We start from the raw sequence: 19,513 nt of genomic DNA, 5'->3' as shown, positions 1-19,513 counted from the left end.
AACCTCTGCCTCTTGGGTTCAAGTGATTCTCCTGCCTCAGCCTCCCAAGTAGCTGGGACTACAGGCGCCCACCACCATGCCTGGATAATTTTTTTTTTTTTTTTTTGAGACGAGTCTCGCTCTGTCTCCTGGGCTGGAGTGCAGTGGCGCGATCTTGGCTCACTGCACGTTCCGCCTCCCAGGTTCACGCCATTCTCCTGCTTCAGCCTCCCGAGTAGCTGGGACTACAGGCATCTGCCACCACACCCAGCTAATTTTTTTGGTATTTTTTTTAGTAGAGACGGGTTTTCACCATATTAGCCAGGATGGTCTCGATCTACTGACCTTGTGATCCGCCCGCCTCAGCCTCCCAAAGTGCTGGGATTACAGGCGTGAGCCACTGCGCCCCACCCGCTTCACTAATTTAAATTTTATTTTTAAATTTTTAATAGAGATGGGGTTTTGCCATGTTGACCAGGCTTGTCTCGAACTCCTGACCTCAGGTGATCTTCCCATCTCGGCCTTCCACAATTCTGGGATTACAGGCATGAGCCACTGCACCTGGCCTCAATGACAACTCTATATTTGCTGTCTACACTTCTTCGTTTCCTATTTACTCTTCAATTCCCCTCCAACCTGGCTTCCTCCACCACTCCCCATTTCATTTAAATGGTTTTTGCCAAGGTCACCTTGTTGCTAAATCCAATGGACACCCTTCAGGACTAGCCTCACTGCACTTCTTTGAGGTGTTTGATACAGTTGACCACTCCCACCTTCATCAAACATTTCATCCTTTTATTTTTCTCCTTTTTTTTTACCCCCCAGAGACGGAGTCTCACCCTGTCATCCAGTCTGGAGTGCAGTGACGAGATCTCGGCTCACTGCAACCTCCGCCTCCTGGGTTCTAGCAGTTCTCCTGCCTCAGCCTCCCAAGTAGCTGAGACTACAGGCACACGCCACCACGACCGGCTAATTTTTTGTATTTTGGTAGAGACAGGGTTTCACTGTGTTGCTCAGGCTGGTCTCGAACTCCTCAGCTCAAGCAATCCACCTGCCTCGGCCTCCCAAAGTGCTGGGATTACAGGCGTGAGCCACCATGCCCGGCTGTAATGCCTGTTCTTTACAGAAAAACTGAGAAGTACAAAGAAAATCATATGGACACAGAGAGGGGAAAAACACATACTGGGGCCTATTGGAGGGCGGAGAGTGGGAGGAGGGGAAGGATCAGGAACAATAACGAATGGGTACTAGGTTTAAAGTGTACAGCAAACCCCCATAACACAAGTTTACCTGTGTAACAACCTGCACATGTACTCCTGAACTGAAAAGTTAAAACATAAAGAAAATAAAGAAGAAATAATGGTTTATAATAAAATAAGAAACTGAAAATTAAAAAAGGAAAATCAGCCAGGCGTGGTGGCTCATGCCTGTAATCCCAGCACTTTGGGAGGCTGAGGCAGGCAGATCACCTGAGGTTAGGGGTTCGAGACCAGCCTGGCCAACATGGTGAAACCCCCATCTCTACTAAAAATAGAAAAATTAGCTGGGTGTGGTGGCACGCACCTGTAATTCTAGCTACTCTGGAGGCTGAGGCAGGAGAATTGCTTGAACCCAGGAGGTGGAGGTTGCAGTGAGCTAAGATTGTGCCACTGCACTCCAGCCTGGGCAACAGAGTGAGACTCTGTCTCAGAAGAAAAAAAACAAGGAAAAAAAAAAAAAAAAAAAAGAAAAAACAAAATCATAAGGGTAAGGGTGAAAATAAAAATAGTCACCAGGCACAGTGGCTCAAGCCTGTAATCCCTGCACTTTGGGAGGCCGAGGCAGGCAGATCGCTTGAGGTCAGGAGTTTGAGACCAGCCTGGCCAACATGATGAAACCCTGTCTCCACTAAAAGTACAGAAATTAGCCGGGCATGGTGGTGCATGCATGTAATCCAAGCTACTCTGGAGGCTGAGGTGCAAGAATCGCTTGAGTGGCTGGGCGCAGTGGTTCACACCTGTAATCCCGGCACTTTGGGAGGCCGAGGCGGGCAGATCATGAGGTCAGGAGATCGAGACCATCCTGGCTAACACGGTGAAACCCCCGTCTCTACTAAAAATAAAAATAAAAAAAATTAGCTGGGCGTGGTGGCAAGCGCCTGTAGTCCCAGTTACTCGGGAGGCTGAGGCAAGAGAATGGAATGAACCCGGGAGGTGGGGCTTGTAGTGAGCCGAGATCATGCCACTGCACTCCAGCCTGGACTACAGAGCGAGACACTGTGTCAAAAAAAAAAAGAAAAAGAAAAAGAAAAAGAAAAAGAATTGCTTGAACCCAGGAGGCAGAGGTTGCAGTGAGCTAAGATCACGCCACTGCACTCTAGCCTGAGAGAGAGAGCAAGACCTCATCTCAAAAAAAAAAAAAAAAAAAAAAAAAAAATCCCCAAAAAACAAAAAACATTACTAACAGATGTGAAACCTTAAAGTCATTTTTTTTTTCTTTTTTTTTTTTTTTTGAGACAATCTCGTTCTGTCCCCTGGAGTGCAGTGGCACGATCACAGCTCACAGCTCACTACAGCCTCAACCTCCCTGGTTTAAGTGATCCTCCTATCTCAGCTTCCTGAGTACCTGAGACCACAGGCATGCACCACCATATCCCGGTAATTTTTTAATTTTTTGTAGAGGAAGGGTCTCACCTTGTTGCCCAGGCTGGTCTCAAATTCCTGGGCTCAAGTAATCCTTCCACCCTGACCTCCCAAATTGCTGGGGATTACAGAAGTTAGCCACTGTGCCCAGCCCCTTAAATTCATTTTTCAATAAGAAATATATATATATATATATATATATATATGCTTTTAAAATAAAATTGTCATCACATGAGACATTATTATTATTTTGAGACAGAGTCTTGCTCTGTTGCCCAGGCTGGAGTGCACTGGTGCCATCTCGGCTCATTGCAACCTCCGCCTCCTGGGCTCAAGTGATTCTCCTGCCTCAGCCTCCCAAGTAGCTGGGATTACAGGTGCGCACCAACACACCCGGCTAATTTTTGTATTTTTAGTAGAGACGGGATTTCAGTGTGTTGGCCAGGCTGCTCTCAAACTCCTGATCTGAGGTGATTCACCTGCCTCGGCTTCCCAAAGTGCTGGGATTACAGGCATGAGCCACCGTGCCCGGCTTTTCTTTTTCTTTTTCTTTTTCTCTTTCTTTTCCCTTCCCTTTCCCCTTCCCCTTCCCTTCCCTTCCTTCTTTTTTTCTTTCTTTCTTTCTTCTGACAGGGTCTGGCTCTGTCACTCAGGCTGGAGTGCAGTGGCGCAATCTTGGCTCACTGCCACCTCCACCTCCTGGGCTCAAGCAATTCTGCCTCAGCGTCCTCCCCTGTAGCTGGAATTACAGGCATGTGCCAGCAAACCCGGCTAATTTTTGTATTTTTAGTAGAGACAGGGTTTCAACACGTTGGCCAGGCTGGTCTCAAACTCCTGACCTCAAATGATCCATCCGCCTCAGCCTCCCAAAGTGCTAGGATTACAGGAATGAGCTCCCGCACCTGGCCTAGACAAAATACGTTTTAAGGACAGGGAACCATTCATCTTTGTATTAGCACCTATGTGCCTCGCACATAGTAGGTGTTTAGAATATGTTTGATGATGATTGACTGACTGACTGACTGAATGAATGAATGAATGAATGAAGGTGATCAACAAAGAAATGACTTGAGGCCTTCAAGCTGTCCTTCAGCTGTCAGCATGAGAATCCAGTCATCTTTTTATCTTGGCCACATTTCAGGCAGCACTTCCAGAATTGGAATGATCTGCACAGCAGCCTTAGCTATTATAAAAGCTGTGTCCAGTATGGCCTGGAGAGACCATAAAGGTGTGTCACACATGCCAACCTACTTGGCCTGCATCATCCATCATGGTTACCCACTCTTCCAAGGTCAATAATTCCTTTCCAGGGAAAGATTGACTTCGGGATCATGGTAGCCTCTTTTTCTGAATGGCTCCAAGGAGCTTCTGCTTCCACTTCCTCACTTCTTCAGCACCAGTCACTGCTCTCTCCAGCTACTTGTAACCCACTGGCTTGGGATGATGGGCCTGCATTGACTTAAGGCTGATTTTATTTTATTTTATTTTATTTATCTATTTATTTTGAGACAGAGTCTCACTCTGTCGCCAGGCTGGAGTGCAGTGGCACAATCTCAGCTCACTGCAACCTCTGCCTTCCAGATTCAAGTGATTCTCCTGCCTCAGCCTCCCGAGTAGCTGGGACTACAGGCACGCACCACCATGCCCAGCTAATTCTTGTATTTTTAGTAGAGACGTGGTTTCACTATGTTGGCCAGGATGATCTCGGTCTCCTGGCCTCATGTTCCTCCTGTCTTGGCCTCCCAAAATGCTGATATTACAGGCGTAAGCCACCGTGCTCAGCTGGACCTCAGCTGATTTTAAAGAATGCATGGACAGGCCACGCTTGGTGGCTCACGCCTGTAATCCCATCACTTTGGGAGGCTGAGGCGGGCAGATTACCTGAGGTTAGGAGTTCGAGACCAGCTTGGCTAACATGGTGAAACCCCGTCTCTACTAAAAATACAAAAATTAGCCGGGTGTGGTGGCACACGCCTGTAATCCCAGCTACTTGGGAGGCTGAGGCAGGAGAATTGCTTAAGCCTGGGAGATAGAGGTTGCAGTGAGCTGAGATCATGCCACTGAACTCCAGCCTGGCTGACAGAGTGAGACTCTGTCTCAAAAAAATAAATAAATAAAAAAGCAAGCAAGCAAGCAAGCAAGCGTGGACAGGCCAGGCTTGGTGGCTCACGCCTGTAATCCCAGCATTTGGGAGGCCAAGGCGGGTGGATCACCTGAGGTCGGGAGTTTGAGATCAGCCTGACCAACATGGAGAAACCTCATCTCTACTAAAAATACAAAATTAGCTGGGCGTGGTGGCACATGCCTGTAATTTTAGCTACTCGGGAGGCTGAGGCAGGAGAGTCACTTGAACCAGGGAGGTGGAGGTTGTCGTGAGCTGAGATCGCACCATTGCACTCTAGTCTGGGCAATAAGAGAGAAACTCTGTCTCAAAAAAAAAAAAAAAAAAGAATGCGTGGACAAGAACCTTATTTGAGTTGTCACCCTTCCTACCTCATACCTCATCATCCTCAAGCAAACAGTCAGGTTGAAAGTTACTGAGGCTGCTCTGAAGCAAATTGTTGGCGATTTTCCAACAAGGTTTCCCAGATTCTCTTCTCTCAACATATCACTTCATGTTCAGAAACAGGAGTGGGTATTGCTGAATTACTAATGAAACTTGGCACCACAGATTTCATTTCAATAAATATTTGTTAAGTTCCTGGTACCTATCGTGTACCAGGAACTCTGTTAGGGGCTGTGGAGGATGCAAAATGAATGAGATGAGTCTCACTGGTTGTTTAAATAAGTAGCTCTACTACAAGGTAAGTGAAATCAGTGTTAAACAGAGGTATTAGCAATATGTTATGGGAACACAGGTGAAAAGGGGAAGGGGGATGGGAAGTCATATTTACTGAACACCTATGACAGGAAGTCTTGTCACACATGTTTTCACAGAGATTAATTCTGACTAGGGGAATCTGAAATAATTTCATGCACTAGGACGTTTGAGTTGGGCCTTGGAAGGTGAGTAGTAGACATTGGATCAGGAGAAAATCAAAGGAAGAACGCTTGAAGTTGAGAGGACAGCGTGTAAAAAGGCAACAGGGCATGAAAGTGTATAAGCTCTTCAAGGAACACAGGGTATTGGATATGGCTGGGCCATAGGGTATAAAAGGGTAATGTGGGTAATGAAGCATGGAAAGGTGGGCTGGCACCAGATTTTGGAGGAGTTTTAGTGCCTGGCTTGGAAATTTGAATTTTATTTTTTATTTTGTAGGCAGTGAGGAACCACTAAAAGCTTTTCAGTGAGAAAGACAAGGTGGAAACAATGCTTTAGGGCGATTAACGTGGCAGGATGCACTGGGGACTAGGTAGGCTAGAGGCTGCAAAGGTAGGTAGGAGGCCATGTCAACAATCTAGGCATGAGATTATGAAGGTTTAATCTAGGGAGGTGGCAATAATGATGAAAAGGAAGTGACAAATCTAATAAGATTGCAAGAGGCAATGTGGTGTGGTACAAAGTACATTGGACGGGGTTTCCAATATCCCTGAGTTCTAGTCTTTTTTTTTGTTTTTTTTTTTGTTTTGTTTTTTTTGAGACGGAGTCTCGCTCTGTCGCCCAGGCTGGAGTGCAGTGGCGCTATCTCGGCTCACTGCAAGCTCCGCCTCCCGGGTTTACGCCATTCTCCTGCCTCAGCCTCCCGAGTAGCTGGGACTACAGGCGCCCGCCACCTCGCCCGGCTAATTTTTTTGTATTTTTAGTAGAGATGGGGTTTCATTGTGTTAGCCAGGATGGTGTCGATCTCCTGACCTCGTGATCCGCCCGTCTCGGCCTCCCAAAGTGCTGGGATTACAGGCTTGAGCCACCGCGCCCGGCCTTTTTTTGTTTTTTGAGACAGAGTCTCACTCTGTCGGCCAGGCTGGAGTGCAGTGGCGTGACCTCCGCTCACTGCAACCTCCACCTCCCAGGTTCAAGCAATTCTCCTGCCTCTGCCTCCTAAGTAGCTGGGACTACAGGCGCCCACCACCATGCCCGGCTAATTTTTGTATTTTTAGTAGAGACAGGGTTTTGCCATGTTGGCCAGGCTAGTCTTGAACTCTTGACCTCAGGTGATCTGCCCACCTCGGCCTCCCAAAGTGTTGGGATTACAGGCGTGAGCCACTACGTCTGGCCCCCTGGGTTCTAGTCTTGACTTCTATTCACAGGCTGTATTGCCTTGCCTCCCACAGACTCAATTTTTTCTTTCAAAAAAGGCGAAGCTGGCCCGGCATGGTGGCTCATGCCTGTAATCCCAGCACTTTGGGAGACCGAGGCACGTGGATCACCTGAGGTCAGGAGTTTAAGACCAGCCTGGCCAACATGGCGAAACCCCATCTCTACTAAAAATACAAAAATTAGCCAGGTGTAGTGGCACGCACCTGTAATCCCAGCTACTCAGGAGGCTGAGGCCGAAAAATTGCTTGAACCTGGGAGGCAGAGGTTGCGGTGTGCCAAGATTGCGCCATTGCACTCCAGCCTGGGCAACGAGAGCAAAATTCCGTCTCAGGAAAAAAAAAAAAAAAAGAAGGAAAAAGAAAGAAAGAGAAAGGAAAAGGCGAAGCTGGGAGAAATAAATACCTTTAAGGTTTCCTACAGCTGGAATGTGCTTAACGACTATACTGCATGGGGCTTTATGTAGGACTAACTTACCAGACTTGGTAAAGGATTAACTAGGAAAGTGGAGGTGCCATTAATAGGATGGTGGAGTCAAAGAGGGAAGCTAGTTGTATGGGGAAAGATGATGTGCAGACATGCTGGGTGTGAGGTGTTAGTGGAACATCTAGCTGACTGTACAAATGGTGGGATAGCAGCTCTGAAGAGAGGCAAGGGTGGGAGAGATTTCGATTTGGCGACCAAAAGCCTGAAAGCAACACTAGAAGCTATGCAGACAGATGAGTTTATCAAAAGAGGAAATGAGTATATGAGAGCAAAGAGCGAAGAACCATGGGAAGTGAGAGAAGCTGGTGGGGGGAAGACAAGGAAGGAACAACTGACGGTGAGCCTTGAACAAGCTACTTCCATTTTCTGACTCTTTAGTCTCCTCATTTGTAAAATGAGGGGGCTGGAGTAAGTAAGCTCTATAAGGCTCTCAGCTGTGACATCTATGCATAATCACAGAAGATCGAAGTGTACAGAACACCATGGAAACTGAAGAGAGATTCTGAAAGGAGGCTTTAAGAGGTCACTTGCATCCAATGCTGCAGAGGCATCAGAGACTGAGGACCTAAATGAAGCCACTGATTAGCAATTTAAAGATCCTCTCCAAGGTAAGGACCCCTCCCTCTCAAGCCACTAATTTTCTATGACCTTTCTCCTACCATCTCTAAATGTGAACATTCTGTAAAATTCCGTTCTCTGGCCGGGCGTGGTGGCTCACGACTGTAATCCTAGCACTTTGGGAGGCCAAGGCGAGCGGAGCACCTGAGGTTGGGAGTTTGAGATCAGCCTGACTAACATGGAGAAACCCCATCTCTACTAAAAATACAAAATTAGCCGGGCATGGTGGTGCATGCCTGTAATCCTAGCTACTTGGGAGGCTGAGGCAGGAGAACCACTTTAACCTGGGAGGTGGAGGTTTCGGTGAGCCGAGATCGTACCATTGCACTCCGGCCTGGGCAACAAGAGCAAAACTCCGCTTCAAAAAAAAAAAAATTTTTTTCATTCTCTGCCCTCCACAGATACTTAGTCACACTCCTATAGCAACTGTTATCTCTACAAGGTGGATCAGAAATCTCTGGTTCACACCTTCCTTTCGCACCTCAGTTCACATTTCCAACTGTCTATTGGACGTTTCCACCAGTCACTGAAATTGAGCTTGCAGTAAAATTAGTAATACTAATGATAATAGTATGATTTAAATTTAAATAGTATTAAATTAAATAGTATTATTTAAATTATTAAATTTAGCTTGCAGTAAAATTAATAATACTAATGATAATAGCTAACACTCAGTACTTAATTGTGAGTCCTGTACTAAGCATATCACATATGTTATCTCCTTTACATCCTATAACAATCCTACAAGGTAGGTATTTTATTATCCCCACTTTGTCGATGAGGAAGCTGAGGGTCAGAGATTTTTTCTTTTTTCGAAACAGAGTCTTGCTCTGTTGCCCAGGCTGGAGTGCAGTGGCGTAAGCTTGGCTCACTGCAACCTCCGTCTCCAGGACTCAAGTGATCCACCCATCTTAGCCTTCTGAGTAGCTGGGACTACGGGTGCCTGCCACCATGCATGGCTAATTTTTCTATTGTTTGTAAAGGTGGGGTTTCACCATGTTACCTATGGCTGGTCTCGAACTCCTGGGCTCAAGTGATCCTCCCGCCTCGGCCTCCCAGAATGCTGGGATTACAGGCATGAGCCACAGCACCCAGCCCAGAGATGTTAAATAATGTCCAAGGTCACATAACTGGGGTGTCATGTAGTCAAGATTCTTCCTGATTCCACAGCCTGAGAGCTTAATAGTTTCGCTATAATCGATCTAAAAATCAAGTCATTATCTTTATTTCCTAAATCAGATCACCTCCCTTACTTCTCTATTTCTACTTCTACTTCACTCTCCCCCAGCATTTTTTCACTGGCTTAGAACAGGCCCTCATCCCCTCCTGCTCAGACAATTATGAAAGTGTCTCAAATGGTCTCGCCACTTGCAATTTTACCCTTCCAATTCCGGACATGTGATCAATCCAGCTTAAAAAAATCTCTGAAGGCTCCCATTATCTAGATTACAGAATAAAGTCCAAACTCCTGAACATGGCTAAAGGAGTCCCTTCACAGTCTAGCCCCTAGCAGCCTGCAGTTTAGCTGCACTGAACTGTTAGTCATCCCCAACCATGTCACAGACATTTACATCTGAATGCCTTTGCTCATGTGTCCCTCTACCTGGAATGCCCTCCCCACTCTTCACTGGGATAACTTCTCCTCATCTTTCAAATCCCAACTCTAATGTCATCTCCTCCGTGAAGACTTCTCAGATTCCCAACCCCTTCTTCTGATAGAAATTATCTTCCCTTCTTGTGCTCCTGGATCTCGATGTCTGTCTCTTACTACACTATGAGACCTTGGGGGTGATGACCACATCCTGTTCCTTTTTTTTTTTTTTTTTTTTTTTTTTTTGAGACAGAGAATGAGGTATGACCAAATAGTTTTAAGGAGCTAAGGTTGACTTTATGGACCAAATGCTAAAAAAGCCCTCGTGAGAAAACTGGCCCGGTACCTTGCTTACAGGGATCCCAGCCTTATTCTTGTTTACAAAACAAGCCTGGTCTCATTAGTCAGTGTTATTGCCCAGGCGTGCGGTGGCTCATGCCTGTAATCCCAGCACTTTGGGAGGCTGAGGCAGGCGGATTACTTGCCCAGGTAAGTCACAAGGTCACTTCTTGGCAGAAACCTTAAGATATTTATGGAACCTTGAGAAGAGAGGAATTCACCCAAATTTATAGATACCACAGGTGAAATCTGGTCTCAAGTTCTTGACTTGATTCCTAACCTCCAGAAGGCTTTTAAAAATCTGATATGAGATTCCAGGCTGGGCACTGTGACTCATGCCTATGATCCCAGCACTGTGGGAGGCCAAGGTGAGAGGATTGTTTGAGCCCAGGAGTTTGAGACCAGCCTGGGCAACATGACAGAACCTCATCTCTACCAAAAATATAAAAAATTAGCCAGGCGTGGTGGCATGCACCTGTAGTCCCAGCTACTAGGGAGGCTGAGGTGGGAGGATCATCTGAGTCTGGGAGGTCGAGGCTGCAGTGAGCCGAGATTCAACCACTACACTGTAGCAGGGGTGACAGGACGATACCCTATCTCAAAAAAAAGAAAACAGGCCGGGCGCGATGGCTCACGCCTGTAATCGCAGCACTTTGGGAGGCCGAGGTGTGTGGAACACGAGGTCAGGAGATCGAGACCATCCTGGCCAACATGGTGAAACCCCGTCTCTACTAAAAATACAAAAATTAGCTGCGCATGTTGTCGTACGCCTGTAGTCCCAGCTACTTGGGAGGCTGAGGCAGGAGAATCCCTTGGACCCGGAAGGTGGAGGTTGCAGTGAGCTAAGATCATGCCACTGCACTCCAGCACTCCAGCTTGGCCACAGAGTGAGACTCCGTCTCAAAAAAAGAAAAGCAAAAAAGAAAAAAAAAAAAGAAAAGAAAAGAAAAGAAAAGAAGGCCGGGTGCGGTCGCTCGCGCCTGTAATCCCAGCACTTTGGGAGGCCAAGGCGGGTGGATCACTTGAGGTCAGGAGTTCGAGACCAGCCTGACCAACACGATGAAACCCTGTTTCTACTAAAAATACAAAATTAGCCAGTATGGTGGCACACGCCTGTAATCCCAGCTAAGTGGGAGGTGGAAGCAAGATAATCGCTTGAATCTGGGAGGCAGAGGTTGAAGTGAGCCAAGATCACGCCACTGCACTCCAGCCTGGGTGACTGAGCGAGACTCCATCTCGAAAAAGAAAGAAAGGAAAAAATAAAGGGCTGGGTATGGTGGCTCACGCCTGTAATCCCAGCACTTTAGGAGGTCGCGAATGGCGGATCAGGTCAGGAGATGGAGACCATCCTGGCTAGCATGGTGAAACCCCATCTCTACTAAACAATATAAAAAAATTAGCTGGATGTGGCGGTGGGCGCCTGTAGTCCCAGCTACTTGGGAGGCTGAGGCAGGAGAATGGTGTGAACCTGGGAGGCGGAGCTTGCAGTGAGTAGAGATCGTGCCACTGTACTCCAGCCTGGGCAACAGGGCGAGACTCCATCTCAAAAACAAAAAAGGGAAAAGAAAGAAACAGAAATCTGTCTCAAGATGACTGTGTTGAATTTCTTGAGAGAAAGAATGTTGGTCTCTAGTGTGACATACTCCTCATGGATTTTTTTTAGGGTGAGTTAGATTATTGTTGCTTCGGAAGAGGCAATATTACAAAAAGAGGGAAGGAGTTGATTTAAAGGCAATTTAAAGAAAAATGTTAAGTAAATAATAGTACAAGTAGTCACGCAAATAGAGCAAAAATTGTGAATGTGATACTTGAATAACTAAAGTTTGGGAAATTTTGCCAGAATATTCAGGTGAGAACTAAGCTAAACTGTGTCCTGGGAGAGTCTAGCAAGACATTCTTGCATTTAATTGTGAAAAAGGTTAAATTACCAATCCAGTTGGTATGTGGGGGACAGATTCCTCATCCTGACCTGCTGGACTCGAAGGCAAGGCTGAGGGGAGCATAGCCTCAGAGTACAGGTGCGTGGGCAGGCTCATCAGCTGGACTCATCAGCTCATCATAGGCAGGAACAGCTGGGGTGGGGCAAGGATGAGGATAAAGGCAGAGCAGCCCCAAACTTGCTAGCTCTAGATCTGTGTTTCCAGTGCTCTTGTAAACATCTCTTGGATGTTCCTCAGGCACCTCTACTGATGTGCTGAAGTCAGCTTATACTGGCAGCCAATTGTTAATTTTTTTTTTTTTTGAGATGGAGTCTCGCTTTGTTGCCCAGGCTGGAGTGCAGTGGCATGCTCTCGGCTCACTGCAAGCTCCACATCTCGGGTTCACACCATTCTCCTGCCTCAGCCTCCCGAGTAGCTGGGACTACAGGCGCCCACCACCACGCCCGGCTAATTTTTTTTGTATTTTCAGTAGAGACGGGGTTTCACCATGTTAGCCAGGATGGTCTTGATCTCCTGACCTCGTGATCCGCCCGCCTCAGCCTCCCAAAGTGCTGGGATTACAGGTGTGAGCCACCGCACCCGGCCTTTTTTTTTTTTTTTTTTTTTTTTTTTGAGCTGGAGTCTCACTCTGTCACCCAGGCTGGAGTACAGTGTTGCGATTTTGGCTCACTGCAACCTCTGCCTCCCAAGTTCAAGCAATTCTTCTGCCTCAGCCTCCCGAGTAGTTGGGTGGGCAACACAGCAAGTCCTCATCTCTACACAATACTTTAAAAATTAAGAAAAACAAATAAAAATTTAAAAATAGGCTGGGAGCAGTGGCTCATGCCTGGTAATCCCAGCACTTTGGGAGGCCGAGGCGGGTGGATCACGAGGTCAGGAGTTTGAGAACAGCCTGGCTGGCATGGTGAAACCCCGTTTCTACTAAAAATACAAAAAATTAGCCGGGCATGGTGGCGGGCAGCTGTAGTCCCAGCTACTCGGGAGGCAGAGGCAGGAGAATTGCTTGAACCCGGCAGGCAGAGGTTGCAGTGAGGTAAGATCACGCCACTGGACTCCAGACTGGGCGACAGGGCGAGACTCCGTCTCAGAATAAATAAATAAATAATGAAATAAATAGATAAAAATTAAAAAATAAAAAATTAGCCTGTTGTGGTCCTAGCTACTTGGGAGGCTGAGGCAGGATGATCACTTGGGCCCAGGAGCTCAAGGCTACAGTGAGCTATGATCACATCACTGCACTCTAGCTTGGTGACAGAGTGAGACCCTGTCTCTAGAAAAGAAAAAGAAAGAAAGAAAGAAAGAAAGAAAGAGAGGGAGGGAGGGAGGGAGGAAGGAAGGGAGGAAAGAAGGAAGGAAAGAAAGAAAAGACTATTCTATTCCAATAGGGAAGAAAGGTGGAGTTCAACTCCAAATACAATACAAATACAGTAAGGACACGTGGGGATTTATTTATAGCCGAGGAGTGGTGTAAGGGGTCAGTGGATGGACAATTATTGAGAGGAGACATCAAGAGTAGGACTAAGGATTTAGAGATCAAAAGTAGGGGAATGGCCGGGCACGGTGGCTCATGCCTGTAATCCCAGCACTTTGGGAGGCCAAGGTGGGCAGATCACAATGTCAGGAGTTTGAGACCTGTGTGGCTAACACGGCAAAACCCCGTCTCTACTAAAAGTACAAAAATAGTAGCCGGGCGTAGTGGCAGTCGCCTGTAATCCCAGCTACTTGGGAGGCTAAGGCAGGAGAGTCGCTTGAACTGGGAGACAGAGGTTATAGTGAGCTGAAATCGTGCCACTGCACTCCAGCCTGGGCAACAGAGTGAGACTCTGTCTCCACAAATAAAATAAAATAAAATAAAATAAATAAATAAATAAATAAAAAAAATAAGGCTCATGCCTGCATTCCCAGCAGTTTGGGAGGCCGAGGCGGGCGTATCACAAGGTCAGGAGTTCGAGACCAGCCTGGCCAATAGGGTGAAACCCTGTCTCTACTAAAAGTACAAAAAATTAACCAGGCGTGGTGGCGGGCGCCTGTAGTCTTAGCTACTCAGGAGGCTGAGGCAGGAGAATTGCTTGAACCTGGGAGGTGGAGGTTGCAGTGAGCCGAGATCATGCCACTGTACTCTAGCCTGGGCGACAGAGCAAGACTCTGTCTCAAAAATAAATAAATAAATACATAAATAAATACATAAATAAATACCATACAATAAAATAAAAGTACAACAATTAGCCAGGCGTAGTGGCGGTTGCCTGTAATCCCAGCTACTTCTGGGGCTGAGGCATGAGAATCACTTGAACCCAGGAGGCAGAGGTTGCAGTGAGCCAAAATCGCGTCACTGTTTTCCAGTCTGGGTGACAGAGCGAGACTCCGTCTCAAAACAAACAAACAAAACATCCAAACAAAACAAAACAAAGCAAAAAGTGGGGCAATGAAGAATTTGATCAGATATTAATGAGATGGGGATAACTTAGCAGGATTCCCTGCTAAGACTTGACTGGGCAGGACAAGGAAGGACAAGGGCCAACGTAGAGGCCTAGTCAAAAAGAGAGCTCAGAGGAGCCTAAATAAAGTTTGGTCAATGAGAGATTCTTTTTCAGTCCTTCCTCTTGTTCAAGGCAAGAAGTGACATTCTTCTTTCCTCTGAACAATTTAAAATCATTTCTTATTCAGTAGCCTTTTGTTCATTAAGGACCAGCTGAACCATGTGTTGAGACTTGGTAGTAGAGGATATTTGCAATCAGGTATTTGATGAGGGTGGTTTCTGTGAAAACAAAAGAAAAAAAAAAAAAGACTGATGGTTGGAGCAGACTATAAATTCATGAGTCCAGAGGACAACCAGTTGAGAAGATTTCTATACACTGGGCTTGAAGCATCTTTAGATGGTGGAGTGAGGACAGCAGTGGCAAGCCAAGGGATTTTCTGATTTGCAGTTTGCATGGTTATTTCCTGGAGCGAAGCATGGAAGAGCATGGAAGTTCCACTGAACTTCCTGAGTGGCCCACACAGCAGCAGGCATGAAGGTTGTTCATACATGATCAGCTTTGGTGACGAATCCTTTTGAAGTTTTATATCAAGGTGTCTTGCTTTCACTTGTAGGGCTTCTTTAGATCCTGAGGAGAAAGAAAGTCAGCTACAAGACAATCTAGAGTCCCAGTAAGGATCTAGGCAGTCAGGTTTTAGTTCCCAGTGTCACCAAGTCAGGAGGGTGGGAAAATAATTGGAAAGATCAATTTAGAGAGTTATAGCTATATATTGAAGGATACTGGAAGAATTGAGAATTTGTTGAGGACTAACAAAATGCACAGGACAGCAGAATCTAGTCCAACTTATAGGTAGATAACAAAGTAAAACGTAAAATGTAGATTGCCAAGTGGTGAAAAATATTTCAAAGACAATGAACAGGACTAGAATCTAATAACCCACAAGGGTGTGCTAAAGTTTTCTATTGAAACATAAAATTTCTTTCTATAGTCACCCCCTTTTTTGATCAATGACAACCAAAATCAGTGTGCAGAAGGGGAGTTTAAAAACAAACAAACAAACAAGGCCCGGCACGGTGGCTCATGCCTGTAATCCCAGCACTTTGGGAGGCCGAGGCAGGGGAATCACCTGAGGTCAGGAGTTTGAGACCAGCCTGGCTAACATGGTGAGACTCCATCTCTACTAAAAAATACAAAAATTAGCCAGGCATAGTGGCACGTGCCTGTAATCTCAGCTACCCGGGAGACTGAGGCAGGAGAATCGCTTGAACCCGGGAGACAGAGGTTGCAGTGAGCCGAGATCATGCCACTGTATTCCAGCCTAGGTGAGAGAGCAAGACTCTGTCTCAATTAAAAACAAAAAGAGGCCGGGTGCAGTGGCTCACACCTGTAATCCCAGCACTTTGGGAGGCTGAGGTGGGCGGATCACGAGGTCAGGAGATTGAGACCATCCTGGCTAACATGGTGAAACCCCATCTCTACTAAGAGATACAAAAAAAAAAAAAAAAAAAAAAAAAAAAAAATTAGCTGGGCATGGTGGCGGGCACCTGTAGTCCTAGCTACTTGGGAGGCTGAGGCAGGAGAATGGCGTGAACCTGGGAGGTGGAGCTTTCAGTGAGCCAAGATGGCGCCACTGCACTCCAGCCTGGGTGACAGAGGGTCGTTTTGTTTTTGTCTCAAAACAAAAACAAAAACAAAAAACAAAAACAAACAAACAAAAAATAATCAGAGTAAGATTATTCTTTTTTTTTTGAAATGGAGTTTCACTCTTGTTGCCCAGGCTGGAGTGCAATGGCGCAATCTCGGCTCGCCGCATCCTCCGCCTCCCAGGTTCAAGCCATTGTCCTGCCTCAGCCTACCAAGTAGCTGGGATTACAGGCATGCACCACCACGCCCAGCTAATGTTGTATTTTTAGTAGAGATGGGATTTCTCCATGTTGGTCAGGCTGGTCTCGAACTCCTGACCTCAGGTAATCCACCTGCCTCAGCCTCCCAAAGTGCTGGCATTATAGGCATGAGCCAGCCACCACACCCAGGCCAGTAAGGTTATTCTTGTTTACACAACAAGTCTGGTTTCATTAGATTTGGTGTTATTGTTTGGGCATGGTGGCTCATGCATGTAACCCCAGCACTTTGGGAGGCTGAGGCAGGTGGATCACTTGAGGTCAAGAGTTTGAGACCAGCCCAGCCAACATGGTGAACCCCGTTTCTACTAAAAAATACAAAAGTTAGCTGGATGTGGTGGCAGATGCCTGTAATCCCAGCTACTCCGGAGGCTGAGGCAGGGGAATCGCTTGAACCCAGGAAGCAGAGGTGGCGATGAGCCAAGATCATGCCACTGCACTGCAGCCTAGGTGACAGAATGAGACCCTGTCTCAAAAATAAATAAATGGGCCAGGTGCAGTGACTCACGCCTGTAATCCCAGCACTTTGGGAGGCTGAGGCGGGTGGATCACCTGAGGTCGGGAGTTCGAAATCAGCCTGACCAACATGGAGAAACCCTGTCTCTACTAAAAATACAAAAAATTAGCCGAGCATGGTGGTGCATGCCTGTAATTCCAGCCACTCGGGAGGCTGAGGTAGGAGAATCGCTTGAATCCGGGAGGCGGAGGTTGCAGTGAGCCGAGATCGTGCCATTGCACTCCAGCATGGGCAACGAGAGCGAAACTCCGTCTCAAAATAAATACATAAATACATAAACAAAATAAATAAATAAATAATAAATAAATAAAATAACTTGGGGTTATTATTTACATAAGAGCAGGAAGAATGGTATGTGGCCACATAGGACTTTTTCAGTTTGCTTTGCTGTAACTTTTAATAAGGAAACTCATATTAGTTTTTTCTTTTCTTTTCTTTTTATTTGAGATAGGGTCTCACTCTGTTGCCCCAGCTGCAGTGTAGCAGCGCAGTCTCGGCTCACTGTAGCCTTGACCTCCTGGCCTCAGGTGATCCTCCCACTTCAGCCTCCCTAGTAGCTGGGACTGCAGGTGCATGCCACCATCCCTGGCTATTTTTTTATATTTTTAGTTGAGATGAGGTTTTGTCATGTTGACCAGGCTGGTCTCAAACTCCTGGGCTCAAGCAATCCACTCACCTTGGCCTCTTACAGTGCTGGGATCACAGGAATGAGCCACGGTGCCTGGCCTGGAGTTTCATATTAGATTTTTAAAAGCCTTCTGGAGGCTAGGAAGCCAAGCCAAGAACTTGTGACCAGATTTTACCTGCAGTACTTATAAATTTGGGTGAATTCCTCTCTTCTCAAGGTCCCATAAATATCCTAAGGTTTTTGAGCCTGCCTGCCATGAAGTGACCTTGTCTTACCTGGGGAAATGATCCACCCGCCTCAGCCTCTCAAAGTGCTGGGATTACAGGCATGAGCCATCATGCCCGGGGAATAACACTGAATCTAATGAGACCAGGCTTGTTTTGTAAACAAGAATAAGGTTGGGATCCCTATAAGCCAGGTACCAGGTCAGTTTTCTCATGAGGGCTTTGTAAGCATTTGGTCCATAAAGTCAACCTTAGCTTCTTAAAACTGTTTGGTCATATCTCATTCTATGCATACTATTCTTGAATATGACATTCCGGTCAGAGTCCCGGTTATAGAACCAATGTTTTCAATTATGTCCTGTTAGAAGAGGACAGATTCTTATTGAATTTATGCAGATAATTATATTGCCATGAAAATAAGAGTACTCAATAAGAGTTCCCAAATTCCATAGGAATCAGTCAGGGAGAGAAGATAAATATCTCATTTCTGTTTATAAAAGCTGGGCACGGTGGCTCATGCCTGTAATCCCAGCACTTTGGGAGGCTGAGGTGAGTGGATTACCTGAGGTCAGGAGTTCGAGACCAGTCTGGCCAACATGGCAAAACCCCATCTCTACTAAAAAATACAAAAGTTAGCCAGGCGTGGTGGCACCGCCTGTGATCCCAGCTACTAGGGAGGCTGAGGCAGGAGAATCACTTGAATCTGGGAGGCAGAGGTTGCGGTGAGCCAAGATCACGCCACTGCACTCCAGCCTGGGTGACAGAGTGAGACTCCGTCTCAAAAATAAATACATGAATAAATAAATAGGCCGGGTGTGGTGGCTCACGCCTGTAATCCCAGCACTTTGAGAGGCCGAGGTGGGCGGATCACGAGGTCAGGAGATCAAGACCATTCTGGCTAACACGGTGAAACCCCGTCTCTACTAAAAATACAAAAAAAAATTAGCTGGGCGTGGTGGTGGGCGCCTGTAGTCCCAGCTACTTAGGAGGCTGAGGCAGGAGAATGGCGTAAACCCTGGAGGCGGAGCTTGCAGTGAGCTGAGATTGCACCACTGCACTCCAGCCTGGGCGACAGAGCGAGACTCCATCTCAAATAAATAAAAATAAACAAACAAATAAAAGTATAATCTACTAGTTGTTATGACTATAGATAACTGAAAAGAGAAAAGGGCTTTCTTAAATCCAGCAGCAATATTCTAAATAAAAACCATAATAATCTTTCATCAGTTTATTCAGTCCTATGTAATTAATTCTTTTTCTGTTAAGATACTGGGTTAGCAGTTTTGTGACCCCATCGGCTTCTCCACTGGAGTTCTGGAAATCTCGACTTAGTCCACTGGTACAGTCTCAAAGTTATTTAAGCAATGCCATCAGAAGCCTGTGCTCTCAAAGTATCTGGTATAGTTCTTTCCATGGGTCTCTGAGACCAGTTGTTAAAATTTTAGGAATTTTTCGAGTGATTGATGTCACATTAGGGGTGGCTTGAAATTAGGGGTGGGAGTATTTACCACAGGAATTGGTTCATCAAGGCTTTTCCCACCATCTAGAGCCAGTAGTTAAATGTCTTCCAGCACACCACTGGGTACCTCCAACTCAACATATGCCAAACTGAATCACTTATCTCCCTCCGTAAAACCTGCTCCCCATCCTAGATTCCCAGTCCCTACGTGAATGATGTCACCACAGGCCCAGTTTCTCAAGCACAAAATTTTTTGAGTTGTTTATGACTCCTTTTCCCCCCTCACTGACAACATCAATCACTGAGCCTTGTCAATTCTCCTTCAGAAATGTTTTCCCAAACTAATCTTCTCTGTCACTATCTTAGTTCAAGCTCTTATCATTTTTTTTTTTTTTGAGACTGAGTCTGGCTCTGTCGCCAGGCTAGAGTGCAGTGGCGCAATCTTGGCTCACTGCAACCTCTGCCTCCTGGGTTCAAGTGATTCTCCTGCCTCAGCCTTCCGAGTAGCTGGGACTCCAGGCATGCGCCACCATGC

General features: G+C 46.3%; 1 long non-coding RNA gene across 1 annotated transcript in view; it reads left to right on the top strand.

The window, feature by feature from the left end:
- Positions 1 to 7,567: 7,567 nt before the first annotated feature.
- The window catches only part of LOC144338826 (uncharacterized), a 34,680-nt gene continuing 22,734 nt past the window's right edge, over positions 7,568 to 19,513 (top strand). The window contains exon 1 of the long non-coding RNA XR_013413213.1: positions 7,568 to 7,889. This is a non-coding gene — a long non-coding RNA (uncharacterized LOC144338826). The remainder of the gene's footprint in view (positions 7,890 to 19,513) is intronic.

This window comes from Macaca mulatta, chromosome X (genome assembly GCF_049350105.2).
Source record: "Macaca mulatta isolate MMU2019108-1 chromosome X, T2T-MMU8v2.0, whole genome shotgun sequence".
Classification (NCBI taxonomy): Eukaryota; Metazoa; Chordata; class Mammalia; order Primates; family Cercopithecidae; genus Macaca; species Macaca mulatta.
Note: the sequence above shows the minus strand (reverse complement) of the source record. Positions and strands in the feature narration are given on the sequence as shown.